We start from the raw sequence: 17,364 nt of genomic DNA on the forward strand, positions 1-17,364 counted from the left end.
CCAAGAAATGATTTAAAGGGTGAGGGGAAACAATTAGGGAATGTTGTATAGTCTCTTCTTACTTGCTTCTGACTTTTTGTAGCTACTTGATGGACCAGTTCCTGAAAGATACTGGAGGCTCTCTGTAAGGAGAGGTCTTCAAAGAAAGATGAAGTAAGGCTCACGAAACTCTCAGGAGGAATTGCTCTTCACTCGGATGAGTGGTCAGACTATGGCCACTTGTTACCCTCTGTCTAGCCTGCTGTGCAGCTGCGCCAGACGTGCCAAGGAACGACCAAACTCACAGGGAATGCCCACGGGCTCCAAATGCAGGCAGCATCAGCAGAAAGCCTCTTCCACCCTGTTCCCAGCCACAGGGGAAGGAAGGGAGTGAAGTCAAGCTAGAGAGAGGACAATTCTTGCTCTGAAGAGAGGAAAAAAACTAGATTATTTTTTTACCTCATTCTGCACATAAAGCTGACACTTCCTTTGAGGCAGTCCATAAGGATTACACAGACCCTGACTTCATCAAAAAAAAAAAAAAAAAAAAAAGAGAAAAATTTTAAAACTAAGCCACTATTCCAGAGTCATTCCCCTGAAGCCTGTAAACGCGAGGGAGGATAGAGAGGGGCAGGAGAGCCAAGGCAACACGGGCTCAATCCTGCAAAGAGCGGTGGGCAGAGAGACCAGGCAGAGCTGCCACAGGCCACAAAGCACTGGGGGAGCTGGGGAGAAAGCAAAGCTGCCCTGGTCGAGGGGAAAGGGGGTCCTCTGACCCCTCTGGGCATACAGACTCTGGCCCTCGCAGCCAGGACCCTTGCGCCAAGCACAGGGCCCAGCGGGAGGCCAGGATGAGCCCCAGAGGACCCCTGAGACCTCCATCCCGTCCCGTCCCCTGGCCATCACCTCGCAGGGCAAGTCACACCTCGGCTGGTGTCTCCTTGGGACGGGTGGCTTTTTCCCCTCCGCTCGCTGTGTTCAGTGCTGTGCCCTGCGCAGCTCGGAGGGCTGCAAAAACAGCAGGTAGGGAGGCAAAAAAAGACGCTGGGGGAAGTCTGGGCAGGGCAGTGGCGAGGCAAGGCAGGTTGCTCTCACAGGAAGCCGAAGGGTTGAGGGGGAAACAAGTTTATTTGGATGCCAAGGAGTTAAAACCATTTGTAATTTTCCACAGCACAAAATGGGTGCTATAGGTACATCTCTCCACTGACTTCGAAGGAGTTGTACAACCCTCTGCGTGCGCCTGGTGCTTTTGAAAAAATCTTCCCCTCTCGAAATAAAGTGCAAATATAGAAGCAATAAAGCACACGGTGGCTCCTCGTTCTTTCAGCATGTGTCGGAAACGTCTGCTGTGTCAAAGTCTTTTTTGTTGTTGTTGTTGGATGCCGATGTATCTGCTTTCTAAGCTTCACTCCAGTTACAAACCTGCATAGGTTTTCATCTGTGTTGTTTTGCTATTTTATTTATTTATTTTACTTTTTGCCTATTTTCATTTCCCTCCCTCGTCTAACACTCGTTACCTTCGTGCGACCTACCTCTGATCTTAGCCTGCCATTCCTCGACAGCAATGTAAGACACGGCTTTCCCCTTAGTGATTAATGTGATTACCGCCGTACCTCTGGCATCTGTAACAGATGTCTTGGACTGACCCGAGAGCTCCTCAGCATCTCTTGGCGTTCCTCAGTTTCGAGTTGAAATAATCCCCCCAAACCTCGTTAGGTTTCTGAGCCAGCTGCCCAGTTGCAGTTTAATTAACATGAAGCCTCTCCTTTCTGTAGAGGCTTTCACTTACTAGCAAATTTCCCCGAGGCTTAATCAGCCGAAACAGTTCTTCATACCTTCTTCTCGCCTACGCCGAGGCAGTGCAGCTTCCCCTTTCTGCCCAGCTCTGCGCGTGGAAGGGACGCGTTGCAGCAGAAGCGACCGCCGAGGCCAGGATTTACGGTTCCTCTTCGATTATCCGAGCTGTCAGCCCAGACATCCAGCAGACGCCACCTTTGCGCCCGCGTGTCGCAGGTTTCAGCTGCCCTTCCTGCCACAGTGCTGCCGCGTCCCCCAGTGCCCGGTCCCCTGCGCTGGCCCTCTCTGCCCAGCAGGACAGCACCGGCCTCATCCACAGGAAGCATCCTCGGCTTTGCTGCCTGCTTGTGCCATCGAGATTCAGCTCTCGCTGCTGCACGGTGGGCTGCGAACTGCTCCATGTCTATTGCATGGGCCGAGATTTGCATTTGTTCCTCCAAATACATATAGCTGTTACTGCTTCTGCACTTGGAGAGGACTGGGGAGAGCTTCTAATAGCCAGGCTACCCCATTAGGAGTCTCTTCTCTCCATCGAGCTTGACAACAACACTTGTGAGACATTAAGAGAGGGCAATGATCTTCTCTTCTTACAGGAGGGATGAAAACCTATCTGCCATAGGCTTCCAGATGTCATTTTATATTTTCTATAAAAATTTATAGGGAACCCAGCTGGTCCTAGCGACACGGTTTGAGGAGCAAACAACGAATTGGCACTCGGCTGATGCCGTTACGTGGCGGGAGCCAGCCCGCGCTGCAGCCTGCGCGAAGGCACGCTTCATAGCCCCCAGCCCGCTGGGGGCTGGCACCGGGCTGTGACCAAAGCGACACCGATGCTGACCGAGGCCTCGCCTCACGCTAGGCTGCAAGGGGTCAGATGGGTGCCGAGAGGGCAGCGTTTCGGGAGCCGACGGCAGGCGCGAGGAAAGACAGCAGCTGGGATGGCGGCACCAGCAAGGACCGCGGGATCGAGAAGCAGCTCTGCACAGGTTTGGCTTGGCGCAGGTTTTCCTTCCTCAACTTTCCGTAATTACTTTGCGCTGCGGATGCGGGGGAAGAGCTCGCCGAGCCACGGCCATTCAGCAGCTCTCCCCGCGCCTCTCCTTGCTGCTGCCAACTCCTTCACTCCTCCAGCAACCCCCGGCAGAAACCGCGCGCGAGCAGGGAGGGTAGCAGAATCAGCCCCTTCCCTTACTTTGTTTTGCATTTGCCGGAACATAAGTTGTCATAGAAACCAAAGTCTGGGTTGCTCATTAGCAACATTTGCTCTCGATGTCAGATTAAAGAAGTTCCTTTATAGTGCCGGCGCACGGGTAGATTGCTGAGGCTGTTCAAGTTACACTTGCGCGTTTCATCAGCACGGGCCGTGATTTCACCTGCAATCTGCCACCCAGCTGGAGAAAGGAAAAATCATTCCTGGAAACCGGCTGCAGGGATTCAGCAGCCCCCATGGAAAGGAAGCAGCCGAGCTTAGCGGCACAGGTTGTGCTCCAGAACGCGCTTTGCTGCCTTTTCCCCAGACCCCAATTACACTTACCGGTACCACGTGGGTGCCTTGTACCCTGTTACTGAGTTTCCAGGAAGAGATCAGCTTTCCTTTTCCCTAACGCGAGTTACCTGCAGTAGCGCCTTTGAAAGTGTAAAACACACCCGCTGTTCACATCATTACTCAGCGACGATGACATAACATTGACACTACAGCCCGTGAGCCTTTTTGACCAGCTCTCTCTCTCCCCAGAGAGGAACTATTTAATACATCGCACTGAACCGTTCGGTCTGTCCGTAAAGGAATTTCTAGCACTTCCGATATCTTACATTGATTGCTGATGCTGGCCACGAAAAACATCTATGTACTCTTGTCTACAAGGAGGAAATTGGTCACTGGACAGATCATACACTTCTGCCAAAGGGAGAAGAGATTGCCCTTTGGCAAACTTGCCTGGTTAGAGAAACGTGCTGTGCAGCTTAGCGAGGTTTCAGCCCAAGGATGCTACCAAAGGGAAGAGAAGTCAGGTCACGCCAGAAACTGTCAACTCAGCCACACGTCCTGAACTACATCGACACGTAAATCGTCACTCTGGTGACGTAATGTCATCAGGCTAATCCCCAAAGTTGAGTAATCTTCTGTCACTTGGGACAACACTGAAAGAAAGCAAACCTGGACTGATACCTCCTCATTTACCCAGAACTACCTAATCCCAGTGAAGCAAGTTAATAATATACATCAGCTCAGTATCTGCTAGTTTTTATTAAACTCCTCAAATAACTTCTATATTATTTTCCTCCCTGCCAACGCAAGCTGCCCTGCTTCAGATGCTGGAACGCTCCAGCAAGAAAGGAGACGTTTGCAGGAGATATTTTGTGAACAAACCTCAGGCTAAAACCTATTTGCTCTAGCTATCTGATGAATTCTTATGAATAATGAAAACATTTGCTTAAAAATAAAAAACTAGATCAGACCACAAGTATTTGGTGTGCAGAACAGGCTTAAAACAATTGACCAGGCAATTTATACGAGATCGTTTGAATGGCTTTTTCTGTGAGCGTCTCATCACGGCATCCAGGAGCTCCCTCATGCACAACTGCTCACTGGGGCCATTCCCATTAATTCATGGTGCACCGTCCATGCAAGCGCTTACCCATATCCTTATCATCCCGCCGTGGCTGAACAACCTTTTTCTTACAGAACTGCAACTTAATAAGTTTCTCCAGTGAATGCAGATCTGTAGACAGTGATATCAGTTCTTCTGTCTGGCCAGCAATAGAAAACTGTTTTCCTCCTCATGAAGGAAATCTTCAGGGCTGAGCTAGGGATACACAAACATATCAGCACACCCCCACATAGACCATAAATAAACATATATACGTATATATAGACGCATGCATTCCTCTATTTTGCATGCCTGAAAGCTAGAAATAATGTCTGATGCTCAGAAGAAAGAAAATATTTAGTTAAGAGAGAAAGAGAGTTGTAAGAAGGCAAGACAAACACTATATATTTACTTTTTACGGTGTAAATGGAAAGCCCAAGCTTTCAGCTTTGCTGAATTATTTTACAGCATATCTCTGGCAGAAATTGAAAAATCTGCTAGCATCCAGCCCTCAATTATTGCACCTCGCTCTTCGTTGTGCCAAAATGACATCTTAAGAACTGGCAGAAAGATTTGCCTCTGAATTCTCCCTTGCACACAGGAAGACTGTTCCTCCTTGTTCAAAGGTGTTGGGAGATTTTGCAGCTTAGGTCAAAGTATGTTAATAAAGCAGTTGAGTCTCCATATGGTATTTTGGCACTAAAATGTCAGCTGCTTTTCAGACACTGTACTTTAATCATTTCAGACAGGCCCCTTTTAAATGGTTTGTTTAGTTTGCTTAGAGAATAATATTTGTTATTTGGTTTTCAGAATGACTAATAAATGAACTGTCTTTGCTCAGGGAGAATAATGCCACTTAAGCAAAACCTAGTACCGCAGTTCAGAGCTATTTAATAAGAAATACCTGTCAGTGTCAGAATATATTTACTGTGCATTAGCTTTGAAGAATTGCAGAATTAGTTTTCCCCTTGCTAAGTTTACTTTATGTAAAATGTAACACATGAACTGTGAATATGTGGACAGCAAACAGACTGTATCAATGAATTCATCCTCCCCCGGAAAATGCTGACAGTGGCAAGAGAAACACCTCCTAACAGACAAAACTGACACCATCAAAAGTGAAACATGTGACAGCTGCCAAGGATCCTTAGCCTACTGCCTCCTTTCACTCGTTTAAAAAACAAAATCAAATCCAAAAAACCACACTAGCCTATTTATCCTCTTGCTTAACCCAGGAGGAAGCATCGGCATAATTAAACGCTTTCAACCTTTTGGTTTTTAACCCACAATTAGGATTCAGCAAAAGAAAACCAGGGTATGTGGGAGCACGAGTTTTGCTTCACCGATCTGACACAGTTCACTGAGCCTCGTACCCTACCTCCTGCGGCGGTACCCAAGGAAAATAATCCTGTATCTGGAGAGACTGACTACAGGCGGCTTCTTCTGCAGGTCTTTTCCATCGTTAGCGCCTATGATTCCAGGAAAGCAAACAAGATGTAATGAACCCAGCGATTCGCACCGTACCGCGCTCGCGGGCGAGGGGGAGGGGGTATTTCCAGTTCCCAGCAGCAATCATTTTTCACCCTGAAGCAGGAGATGCGAGCAGAGAGATTCTGTTTTACCATCCTGCAGTCACACCGTTTCTATTATTCATGCAGCTACGCGTTTCCGCTCGCAACCCAGGTACCGTCTTTGACTCTCCTGCCATCTGGGGCAGCTAGTTGTGAGGCTGATGGGAGGTTGCATGAAGCAGCAAGTTATTTACTTAGAAACTGTCTCTGTGGCATCTTGACCATCTGGAAAGAATATGGAAATGAGACTTTTAGCGAGATGGAACTTCTCAGTTGATAAATTAACCAGGCATCTCCAGAAGTAGGCGCAGCTGATAAAAGCAAGCATTTCTAAGCACGTACCAGCCTGCGCACATGCATATAGGTGTGAGCGTATGCGATTTCCCCATCTCGCCCACACATCGCCCGTCTCGTCCAGCCTAAGTCGGCCTCCTACAAAGCTGCCCAGGTGTCTAGGCAAACAAAGCCCAACTTCCAGCCATAAGATTCATGTGGAACGAAATGAGGGCCAGACGGTGCTCGGTTTTAAAGCCAGCTGTGCTGGGCATCGAAGCCCTGCCTCTCCCCTGCTTGCACCACTAACTTACCAGGCTTGAGTTAGTGGTGTGGGGAGAGCACGGCTGCAAGCGCCCCACTACCCCAGGAACAGCCCGGGGGCACAGAGGAGGCTCAGCTGTCAGCAGAGGAGCAGTTTTGCAGCTCCTCGCCCCACTGCATCGAAGGAGGAGTGCAGGTGTGCTCCCTGGCATGGCACAGTTACCCCCTGCCCCAAGGCGCAGCGCCAAGCAAAAGCCCAGCATAGCTGGCGGCGGGCAGATGAACTTTGCAGCCTGGCACATAGGCGAGAACCTCTCCGCTCTTACGTCAGCCTCGTACTAATCAAAATATCAAGCTAGGCTAAAGTGGATCTGGCTTCCTCGCATATGAGTCATATCATCTGCTGATTGCCAGGAGAGTTCCCAGGAACTAGGGGCAGCAGGACACAAATTATAGGCATCTTCCAACGGCCGTAATTCGTGCTGGAGCTAGACGGATCTCCTTACTACCCCAAGACCATTAAGGCTGGCTTCAAGCCAGGTGCAAGTTGCTGGGACAAGAGTATGGAGCCCCAAATTAAGCACCAGGAGAAGGGAGCCAGGAGATTGCATAGAAAGAGTTCATGAAATAGCCAAGTCTCTGAAACGGGCATCCTGCCTTTCAAATGCAAATATCATCTCAAGGAAGGTGTTTCGTTCTGGGAGCCTCTGAGTGCTGACTTTTAATCATCTGAGCAGAGAAAATACACCCCAGCACGCTAACAGAGAGACAGCCCTCCGAGGGCTGGGCTCAGAGCAGATCAATGGCAGGGGGAGACACGTGCCAAGCAGCTGAGTCAAGTCAGGGGCACACGTTCGGCAAAACGGCGCTTCACGCACGCAGAAGGCTCATGTTCCTCTCTGTGCCCTGCCACACTGCCTACGCACATGGCATGTCACCTCCTGCTACTGCAGACCTCCTTCTTGCTAACAAACAGCAAAACCTGGCAAAAGCAGTTCATGTTTCTGGTACCTGTTCTCCTTTCAGCACCACACTGAAAAAGGGATGTCCTACACAGCAGCCAGCTCCTCCAGCATCCACTTTCTAAGTGGCCCAATGAAACTTTTTGCCTGATGCCAGGTTGGGTCAATACCTGGCAACCCAGTTACGAACGGAATTTCGCATACATGTAACTCCATCAAGAGACCCAGAAGAGTTACAGGGTGTTCAGGGGCCTGCAGCATGTGTAACGGCAGCACACGAGTGCAGTCTGCAAGGTCCTCTGTGGCACGGGCCTTCGTTCAGGTAAATCTGCTACCGGGACCGGGATACAGTTTAGTCGTATCTGTATGATGATAGAGGGAGAACCACTGTCTGGAGCTACCCCTGTCTTCTTTCTTGGGTTAAAAACACTTGAGTGAGATTAAGATAAGAGGTTTTCCTCTTCAGCTGACCTGTAGCTAGAGATCCAGCAGCGGATGTGACCTCTGGAGCGTGGAGGCCTCGTGGTTTCCTGGGAGAGCTCCTCATGGAGAAGCGGCTGCATGACCAGAGGCCACAACACTCAAGGCATGGCTGGAGTCAACCCTGCAGCATCCCAGGATGATAAATGTAGCTGCCATCCCTATACAGCAGGTGGCTCTTCCGGTGAACTTGCGCTGTGCCCAAGGTCTGCTGATGGTCAGCAGATAAGCTGTTTCCTCCTTTAAGGCGCAGTAGAGTCTAAGGGTCTCCTTCATACTGGCCTTAGTGATTTTTGTGTGCAGAGGGACAGCACAAGAGGAATGGCAAAGCAATTGCCTCCAGGGCTATTGTTTCAGCAGTGCAGTTACAGCAGTCACTTGCAATTTTTAACTTTTCTCTAAAAGATAATTTTTTGTCTCTATACTTAGAAATGCAGAGAGCTCAGCTGAGCCCAGATGGCTCTGGGAAACCCATGGGAGCTCACAGCGGAATGTAATGGCCATAATATTATGTAAACATGTATATATTTTACAGTCCAACGTTGTTTTTTGATTTTTTTTGTTAATTGACTGAAAAGTTTGATGCACTAAAGAGAAATGAAAATCTGGCAACTCGTCAAATGATTTTGGATATTTGCATAGATACTGCTTGCAGAACCAATGGCATTTGAACCTGGAGCTAGCAGAGGTTCAGCCTCTGATTACTGCGCCAAAGGCACTCCATCTCTGCCGGTAGCATGCTCGTACCCCGTTGCAGCAGCGAGGCAATGCAGGGCGACAAAAGTCTATTTACTGGTGGTTCGGCTCTCCTCCCTTTGGCAGGAAATCTCTCACGGGTGCCTGCATCCCAGGTCCTACGGCTGCATCAGCTGATACAGCTGCATCCTTCGACTGAGTATTGATGAGGAGCAGCCAGAGATTTTGTCAAAGCAAAGACCCTGCCAGAGTTTGCACCTTGCTGCCTCCTGCGCGGGAGAGCCGCTGTCGCCAGCGAGGCTTCCTGCGAGCTGGGCGAATTACTCGGCTTCTCGGAGCAAGCAGAGGAATTTCCCCACTGATTTAAGTCATCGGTGCCTCACCTAGAGATGGGCTCAGGTTCCCTCGGTGAGTATCAGAGCGCCCTGCTTTTTTTCAGGAGTAGGAAAGGTCTGAGATGAGACCGTCGCCCCTTTCATCCCAGGATCAGAGGCAGCAGCGCTCACTTTCGAAGGAACAAGGCCCTTTTTCTAAATCAATGCTTGGGTTTAACTCCCAAGGCATTTACAGCCTCTGCGAAGGCAGGAATTAACCCGGGTTTCTAGAAAGGCAGAACGGTATCTAAAGCTTTTAAGCAACGCTTTAGAGACAGAAACGCTCATTAAAGTGTTTTGACTTCCAGTTCTGAGAGAAACATTTTCCCTTTCAAATTAGCCAAATAAACTTTTAAATGATTACAGAATTAATTAAAACCCAGGACAAAATGCAACACTTCAGGTTGAATGCAATATTTGAGCACGTCTTAAAACGGAATCAGAGATGAAATCGTTTTGATTAAAGAAACTCTCCTCCCCCCCCCCCCCCAACTCCGGAAAGCGTTTGGCTTACGCTGATCTGCAAAAACCTCCGTTCCCGTTTCTTCCTACCCCAGCTCTTGCAGGCAGAAGTCCCTCTCCCGCCTGACTCTCCCTGCCCCAAAACATCAGGCACCACAGACCTCGGAGCCACTTAACGCACGAGCCCCGGCCGGCCTCGACCCGCGGGCGACCCTCGGCTCTGCCCAAAGACACGTTGGCCGCACGAAATTTTGAAGAGCGCCTACTCGACGGCAGCAGCCTGCTTAAAATTCGAAGCGCGCTCAGCCCTTCTGCGGCAGGACGGGGGCGAGCCCTAACCGGGAAAGGGAGCGAGCGTTGCCTTGCAGAAACACCACCGCTGGCCCAGAGCGCGGCGGGCTGGGTCGAAGCCCGCGGACGCGCTTGGTAGAGATCGCTGTCGGGCGCGCGTTCCTGGCAAGAGCTGCCCTGGCCGACCGCTTGACCAGAGCCAGCGCCGCGCGCAACGCCACGGGCTCCGGGGGCGGCCGCCACGGCCAGGGCAGGGGCAGGTATTGTTTCCGAACCGCCCTCGCAGGGTCAGGCACTGACGCCCTCGCAGCCTGGAAGCGGGCCGAGACCCTCTAATTCGCTGGTATGACACGTGAGCTTTAATTGCCTCCGATGTGGCCTCTCCTAACAGGCCTGGTAACTGAGCCTTTTGTAGCTCTTGGCACCAGAAAATACATTTTACTCCGAGACCAAAAATTCCAGCTCCCTGTAAACATGAAGAGAGCAGCTTGTGATTAATCAGTCAGCGGTTTGCAGCATCCCAAGGATGTAAAGCGCTAGACAAGCGATGCCTGTTGTCACCGCGGTTATTTACCCCGTGAAGCTGGTGGCTGCTGCGGCCCAGGCCTTTGCCCAGCAGGTGTTCTCGTCACGAAACACCAGCGCGATCTTGGCAAGCCGCACGCCAGCGCCTGGAAAGGAGGCGGCCACGGCCCTCCCACCCCTTCGCCTCCGGCACCCGAGGCAAAAGGTCAAGAGCGCGACGCGGTCAGTCCCTGGGGAAGGTGGCTACGTCCAGCCCCGCAGAAGCACCGAGGATCGCTAGGAGCCGTCCCCGGGAGCCTCTCGAAGGGCCGCGGCGTCGGCCGCCCTCGTCCCCTCTGCAGGCGGCACGGCTGCGTTACCAGCGCGCGAACCCCCAGAACGACCTCTCCTAATATCGCTCGCGCGTTGCTGGAGCGGTCAGCGCCGCTAAGCCTGGAAAACCCAAGCAAGCCCTCAGCGAGGCGCTGCTCTACAGCACCCCGGAAACCCCGCGCGGACGCGGACCCTGCAGGGCTGCGGCGGAGCCCGATCCCCGCCGCAGCCTCCCCGAAGGGGACGCTCTCCAGCGCGTGCTGCAAAGGCCAGAGGCTGAGCCAAGGCAAAGCAAGCAAGCAGCCGGCTTCCAAGGGGTTAATCGGCCATGCACACCGGGGCGGCTGAGGGAGCCGTGCTCCCCTGGCTGCCTTTGCTGCCCCCCTTCTCACAAGAGGGAAACAAAGCGGGTCTCCGCAGCGAACCACCCCCCACGCACCTCTGTGTGCAATAATGGCATTAGAGGAAAGGCGGGAAGAGAGCCCAGCTCGCCGCTCAAATCTAAGCATACAAAAACAAACAAAAAAATGGAAAAAGTTAAAGCCATCTGAAAGTGCCTGCCTCCCAGAAGAGCGATAAAGGCTTTTTGGCAGAGCGAGGTGGTGTTTATTTTGGTTTGTGTTGTGTTGCTGCTCTGACCCCCTCAGCTGTTAGACGGCAAACTTGACAGCGTGATTGTTTTTACTGGACTGCATTGGAGTTTTTAGCTTTGCAAAACTGATCTGGGAGCCATTTGCACTGATTGCTTCAGAGGGCTCTGACCAGGGACCATCGCCTTATCCTTAATCGTACCCTGCGCTTGAGCTGGGCAGGCCTGCGGCGGGGCTGCAGCCGGGGCTCGGCCTGCAGCTGGTTTAAATCATCACTTTCTTCCCATTTCACTACACAAGGCAGCGCTTGAAGATTTTCCTTTCTATTCTGCTGAAATGTGACTCTAATTAGATGATAACAAGGCTCTGACATTTTCTAATTGTAATCCTATCCATGCAAGGGGACATTATTAAAACGATTAAAATTATTGATAAAGAGGAGGAAGTATGTTTAGTCAGAGAACTCAATATGTGGCCCGTAGCACGAGATGGGGAGGACACAGGTCTGGGTCTGTCCCATGGGGTAAGCCCACAGCTGTACCGAAGGATGTGCCACTCTCTTGCTTAAACACTTGCTTAAAGCCGTGAGCTCACAGGAGAGCCGTACAGACACATGCCGATACAGGCACGGGGCTGGGGAGTGAATTGCAATGCTCCTCCATGAGCTCCTTGGAGGAGCACAGAAGCTTCCAGTGACCACATGTCCAATCCAACATGTGCTTTACAAGTTGCATGCTGGGGTTACCCTACAGAGGGCCTGAGTCTAAGGTTGGGGCCCCTTTCTCCCATCAAAACCAGAGGCAAGGTCAGCTAAACTAGAGTCTCAGGATGGCCCCATCCTGTGCTGTACGGAGCAGCTGTTCTGCAGGGGCACTGCAGGCTACAAGCCCAGGAAACCACGCTCTGGCCCGAGTGCTGACGTTTAACACAGTGCCTCCTACTAAGCTGGAGTCTTCCATCAAGACAATGACGTAAAGGAGAACTGGTTCTGGTGATAAAAGGCGCATCTAGTCTTCAGGTAGAATAAATAAAGTGTGGCTTCATCAGACTTGAAGCTCCTAAGGAGATAAGCTGGATCCAGCTTTTCCCCATCTGTATGTGCTAATGTACGACTCCCAGTGCAAACGTTACTACTTCACATTACGTGGGTTTTAGACACTCTTTCTGGAAGGTTTTAGTTCCATGAAAGACAAAAATTAGCGTCTAGGGACAAGCAATCCAGCTCTCATCTGCTTCAGTGAATTTAAAGGAAACTGTGCCCCCGTCCACAAGATGAGCTGATATTTCTTAAAACCAGGCACCTCTCTGTAGGCATGAGTCAGAGATGGAAAAAGTCCTGAGGGCCTAAAGTTTCCACGAGGTAACTGTGAACAGGGTAAGTTTTTATCTTTATTGCCTTTGAAACCCTCCGACACAATGCAGTATTAATATCTCCTCTGACACAAGAGATAAGCATGCAATATCCTACACCCTCTTTCAGAAATCAGCTGTCAGGCCCTGCACACTTCAGCTGCATGCCACAAGGCAGCAGCGACAAGCGAGGGCTGCTCCAGCCTTCCCAGGCTAGGGCCTACCTTGGAGTCTGCAAGCACAACGCCATGCACCAGGGCGGGACCTTCTCCGGATGCACAGTATCTTCTCCTGGTGGTCTGCACCTCTACATGGCTTCTGTGTGTTCCTCCTGTTTTACCTGTGGGACCTTTTGCTTCACAGGGCTCAGGCCCCAGCTCTGTGTCAGCATTGCCTGCAGCTGAAGGGAGGTAGCTCCAAGCCAGTTTTCCACTCCTGCAACCTTGGGAATCTCCCTTGGCGTTTCCCAGCACAGCCCTAAGGCTCCTCTGATTTGCTACAGCTGTCGCAAGCCACCGCAGCAGTGAGCTGGCAGCTCCACCCCGAGCAACCTAACCCGATGGGTCAGGCAGAGGTTGTGGGGAGGTCAGTGTCACGTCACACCCGCACGAGCCAGAGGATTCCCCATTCCCTCATCTGCATAAAACAAGGCTCATTTTGTAATACCTAAACAAAGCAGAAGCATCTTCAAGGCAACAGAGAAATAACAGGCAGCTAAGCCAGGTAGCCAAGACACTCAGAGACAGCTTGCAGGCTGTAATACCACCCCTTCTTACTCCTCAAGGGTAGGGAAGACTCATAGCACTACCGAGCCCGATTTACACCCATCCTTGTAGCTCATACGTTCTTGAGGGTAAAGAGAGCAGGAGTTTTCCAAGCAGTCAGTGACCACTGGATGCACTCCTTGCAGCAGCCACAGCCCTCCTCAGCGTGGTGAAATCCACCTGAGTGGTGCAAGTCTCCAGGGGAGCACACTGCAAGAGGCAGACTGTTGGGAGGCTGGTATAGCCGGCATGTGCCCAAGTACAAGGCATTTAAGATGTCCCTCCTTAGTTTGCCTGTGTGGTCTAACCACTAGTGCCCAGAGGACTGAAGATACCAACTAGCTGCAGTGCTCCTCAGAGAAGAGTCCTCCAGAGCTAGTAAACCATTTGCAGAGAACAATTTATTCATCCAATTTACACCTTATTTCTGTTCACAAGCAGATCATAGTTTCCATGAAATTGCTCATTGCTAGAAATTATGCAGCAAGTATTTCAGTATACGTATCTTCAGCAAATTGCCTTCTGCCAGTGCCATTTCCCTATTCACAGTTGGAAATCTGAGCTGTTTTGATAGGACATACAGCTCCATAGCACGGCTTTTTTCCTGTCACAGAGGCATGATGCTCTCAGGACCTAGCGCCAAAAGGCAGCAGTTCTTCGCTTATAAATAAAAGCTCACAACAGAATCAACCTTACAGTGCAAATATTCATGATTATGAATTTGAAAATCACTTCCTATGAATAAGCCTGCACAGTTTGCATTAAAATACGCTGCTTCAGCATCATCGCTGCCAGTGTACGTTTGCTAGAACAGCCACAGAGAGTAAACCCAAAAAGGTCAGAAAGGGAAAGTGAACAAATTTATTGAGAAATTCAAACATACGTTTGGAGCTGGTTTAAATAAAAAATTACTGCAAAAAAAAAAAAAAAACCAAACCACATGGTGTCTCCATCACCCTTGGAGACTGCATTCTGCAGAGCTTGCTATATAGGGATAGAGGTCTCAGCTAATTGAAAGTCTGATTAATTTTTACACCTACCATCTTTGATATTTAAAAGGTTTTAATTTCACTTTAAAGCATTGAAGACTTCTCTGAAAAAAGATTTAGAATTCATATTGGAAAACCACAAAGGAGTTTTTAAGACTCTACCTTCTTATTTTAATAAAATGCAGTTTAGATTATTTTCTTTTCCTGGAAATATCTTCATTAAATGGAAGAGGAACTAAAGGGCATGTTAATATAATTCACAGACGATACGAAATTAGGATATATTGTACACGGCAGTGCGGACTGAGAAATAATACAAAGGGCCCCAGAGAGATTGGAAACCTGGGTAGAAAATAAATGAGATTCAATTTGGAAAAACGCCATCGATGCCTCTGGGGAAAATAATTTGAAACACACGGAAACCTAGGAAGCAGGAATGGCTAACAGGGAGTTTAAAACAATAACAGAGAGAAAATTGGTCTGCAAAGCATTATGGACCCCCTCTAACGCCCACTGGAGTCAGCACAGAGCTTCCTGTTCACGTCAGCACAGCTTCGGGCCACAAAGATGGTTGCTGCCACGTTGCTTGCAGAGGCACAAGCAGATAAGGGCCATTGAATACAGCCTCATCAACCTAGCCCCGGGCAACGTTTTGCCCAAATCACGCTGATGTGACTGGGGCGAGGGTCAGAGGCCAGTACTTAAAATGACAGGGCAAACAAATAGGATTGGGAAGCAGGGTTACCATGGCAGAGCTGGGCTCCTCGCCTGAGCGAGGACTGCAAGGCTAAGAGCTGCATCTGAAAGGCACGGACATGAAGGAGCGGGAGTGCTGAGGATGCTCTACAGAACCATGACAAAAGCGAGAGGGAGGTGGGAAGGAGACACACAGGCTAAATACTGAAACACTGCCTCAAAGCGCGTCCCAGCAGTAAAGACATTGACAGCAGAGAGCTCTGTGGACACATGAATTCTTGCATGCAACCCTCTCCTGGCAGGGGCATGGAGGGACAGGACCCAGCTGGTTTCTAACTCAGGTGTGTTTCCTCTTCTGCTTGGTTACCCTACTAATCTACACTTGCTTAGGAGAGTTGCTCAGAGGAGGAGGAAAACAGGAACGGAGAGCAAGTGCGAGCACAAGAGGGAGGAGGAAGAGAGGGCCAGAGAGTCTGGTCCTCATAGGACATGCCTTTCAAGAGGCAGTAGCTAACAGGAAACGGCTGGGAGGTAGTGGCTGTCCCACCTCAAGAGGGTTTGCATGTCGACAACACTCCTCCCTGCTCCTGCACCCTGCAGCTCACTGCATGTCCACTCTGCATGCCTCAGCCAAAGCGCTGGCTTGGACCTCTTCCAACAGGGCCCCAGCACCGCAAAAGTAGCTTTGCTGGGTGCAGCAACCTTCCCAAGGGAAAAGGGACCGTTGGCTCAGATCTTACAACTGCTCAACCCCTACTTTGTCGTGTTTACACTGCAGTCAGCAGTAAAGTTCCCACCGTCACCCAGAGAGGAGTTAGACCAAAGCTGAATGTTCTTACCCATATATCCAGGCTCACAGTGGCTTCAGTCTTCCCAGTAGATGATTCTGTCAGGTGCTGTTGAGTTATTAGATCAGAGAGGAAAAGCTGCTGCTTTAATTTCATCCAGTCCTGGGGCCAGGACAAGATTGCTCCCCCAGGTCAAGGAGGGCAAGCAACAGTAAAAATGTTAACACCTCACAATCCTCGCTTTCAAAAGAACCCTTTCTCCCAGAGACGGCACAGCTCTCTTCTCACACCGCATCTGGCAACTGGTCCCTGCTAAATTAGGGCAGCAGTTTGGATGCATCAGTCTGAAATCACGAGAAGCACAATTTCACACAACCCCCTTGGAAAGATGCTTTACAGAAGAAATTCCTTTGAATAGACAGTCTGATCAAAGCTAGGAATTGACATCGTTAAAGGCCAAACCCAAATGCTCTGTTCAGCTGGACCTGTAATGCTTTAGCATTCCTGTGGGACAGATCAGAACCTTGTTCAAGTCCCCTTGTTCCCCCTTCCCTCCACAAGCACATGCTTCCCCCCCCGCCCCCATCTCTTGGGATCATGTTTTGGAAAACATAACATGGGGAGAAGTTAAGGGGGAGCTTTGGGAGGGGAATGACAGACTGCCCAGCTTTCAGCTCTGTGAGACAGGAGGGAGAAGACGTTGTTTGCTGTCACGGAGCAGAAAAACATTTACGGAGGCCAGAGGGATGTCTGCAGGGCCATTACTAAAGGTACCTTCTCACCTGCTCTTGGTCGCCCATTCAGAGGGGCTGTAAGGAAGGGGTCTGGTCTCCAGCCACTGCAGTATCTCCTATAGCCGGGGGCACAGCTGCAGCCTCACGCCGGCTAGCTTCCTGCAGTTCAGTGGAATTCAAAATAGCAATCAAACGCTCAAATAAAACTTAGCTATGTAATAGCTGAACCACAAAGACCCCAGTCCTCTCACTCTGAGTTGCACCAGGTCAGCCTACTTGCAGGATGCTGACTTCTTCCCCCTGCCTTGTTTTATGGTCAGGGTACTATTTCTCCAGGGCACTCGACACAACACTCCTCATCTGACTTCTGTATTTCAAGAAACTGTCTAAGCCTATATATTCCAGATGATAAACTCTAGCTAGCAATTTTCTCCTTTTCATTAAAATTATTTACACTACAAGAACTTAAAACAAAAAAAATCGATTTCAGAAGAAAGGAGGAGGAACAGAAGGACTCCTGGTTTCTGGTGCTATTTTTTAGCTTCTAAAAAGGCATGCACTATGTTTATAAACTTGAGCATAACATATATATGAAAAGGTAACAGTTACAGCGTCCATCTTTTATTCTTGACCTTACAAGAAATAGAGCTTGTCAGGTAACAGCATTTTTGACATTTTGAAGCTATTTTCTTTCACCTTTGGGACAAAAATAAAAATCTTTATCAACGTTTTGTTGAATGAACTTTCAGAAGAGTGGTTTTAGAGACATCTAACCAAACTCAATTTTTTTGTTTTGATAACGTTGAAGTTATATAAAACATTCCACTGATTCTTTAAAAAAATTAGCGTCAACATTTCTTCAAAGCATTTTATGTTAAA

The 17,364-nt window shown here is 49.6% G+C and overlaps 1 long non-coding RNA gene across 1 annotated transcript in view; it reads right to left on the reverse strand.

Moving 5' to 3' along the window:
• Nucleotides 1–16,641, reverse strand: part of LOC138068125 (uncharacterized) — a 29,746-nt gene extending 13,105 nt beyond the window's left edge. The window contains exons 1-4 of the long non-coding RNA XR_011142768.1: nucleotides 16,534–16,641; nucleotides 15,979–16,095; nucleotides 15,803–15,859; nucleotides 63–6,160 (exon numbers count right to left, since the gene is read on the reverse strand). This is a non-coding gene — a long non-coding RNA (uncharacterized lncRNA). The remainder of the gene's footprint in view (nucleotides 1–62; nucleotides 6,161–15,802; nucleotides 15,860–15,978; nucleotides 16,096–16,533) is intronic.
• Nucleotides 16,642–17,364: the final 723 nt, after the last annotated feature.

Source organism: Struthio camelus, chromosome 9 (assembly GCF_040807025.1).
Source record: "Struthio camelus isolate bStrCam1 chromosome 9, bStrCam1.hap1, whole genome shotgun sequence".
NCBI classification, from domain to species: Eukaryota; Metazoa; Chordata; class Aves; order Struthioniformes; family Struthionidae; genus Struthio; species Struthio camelus.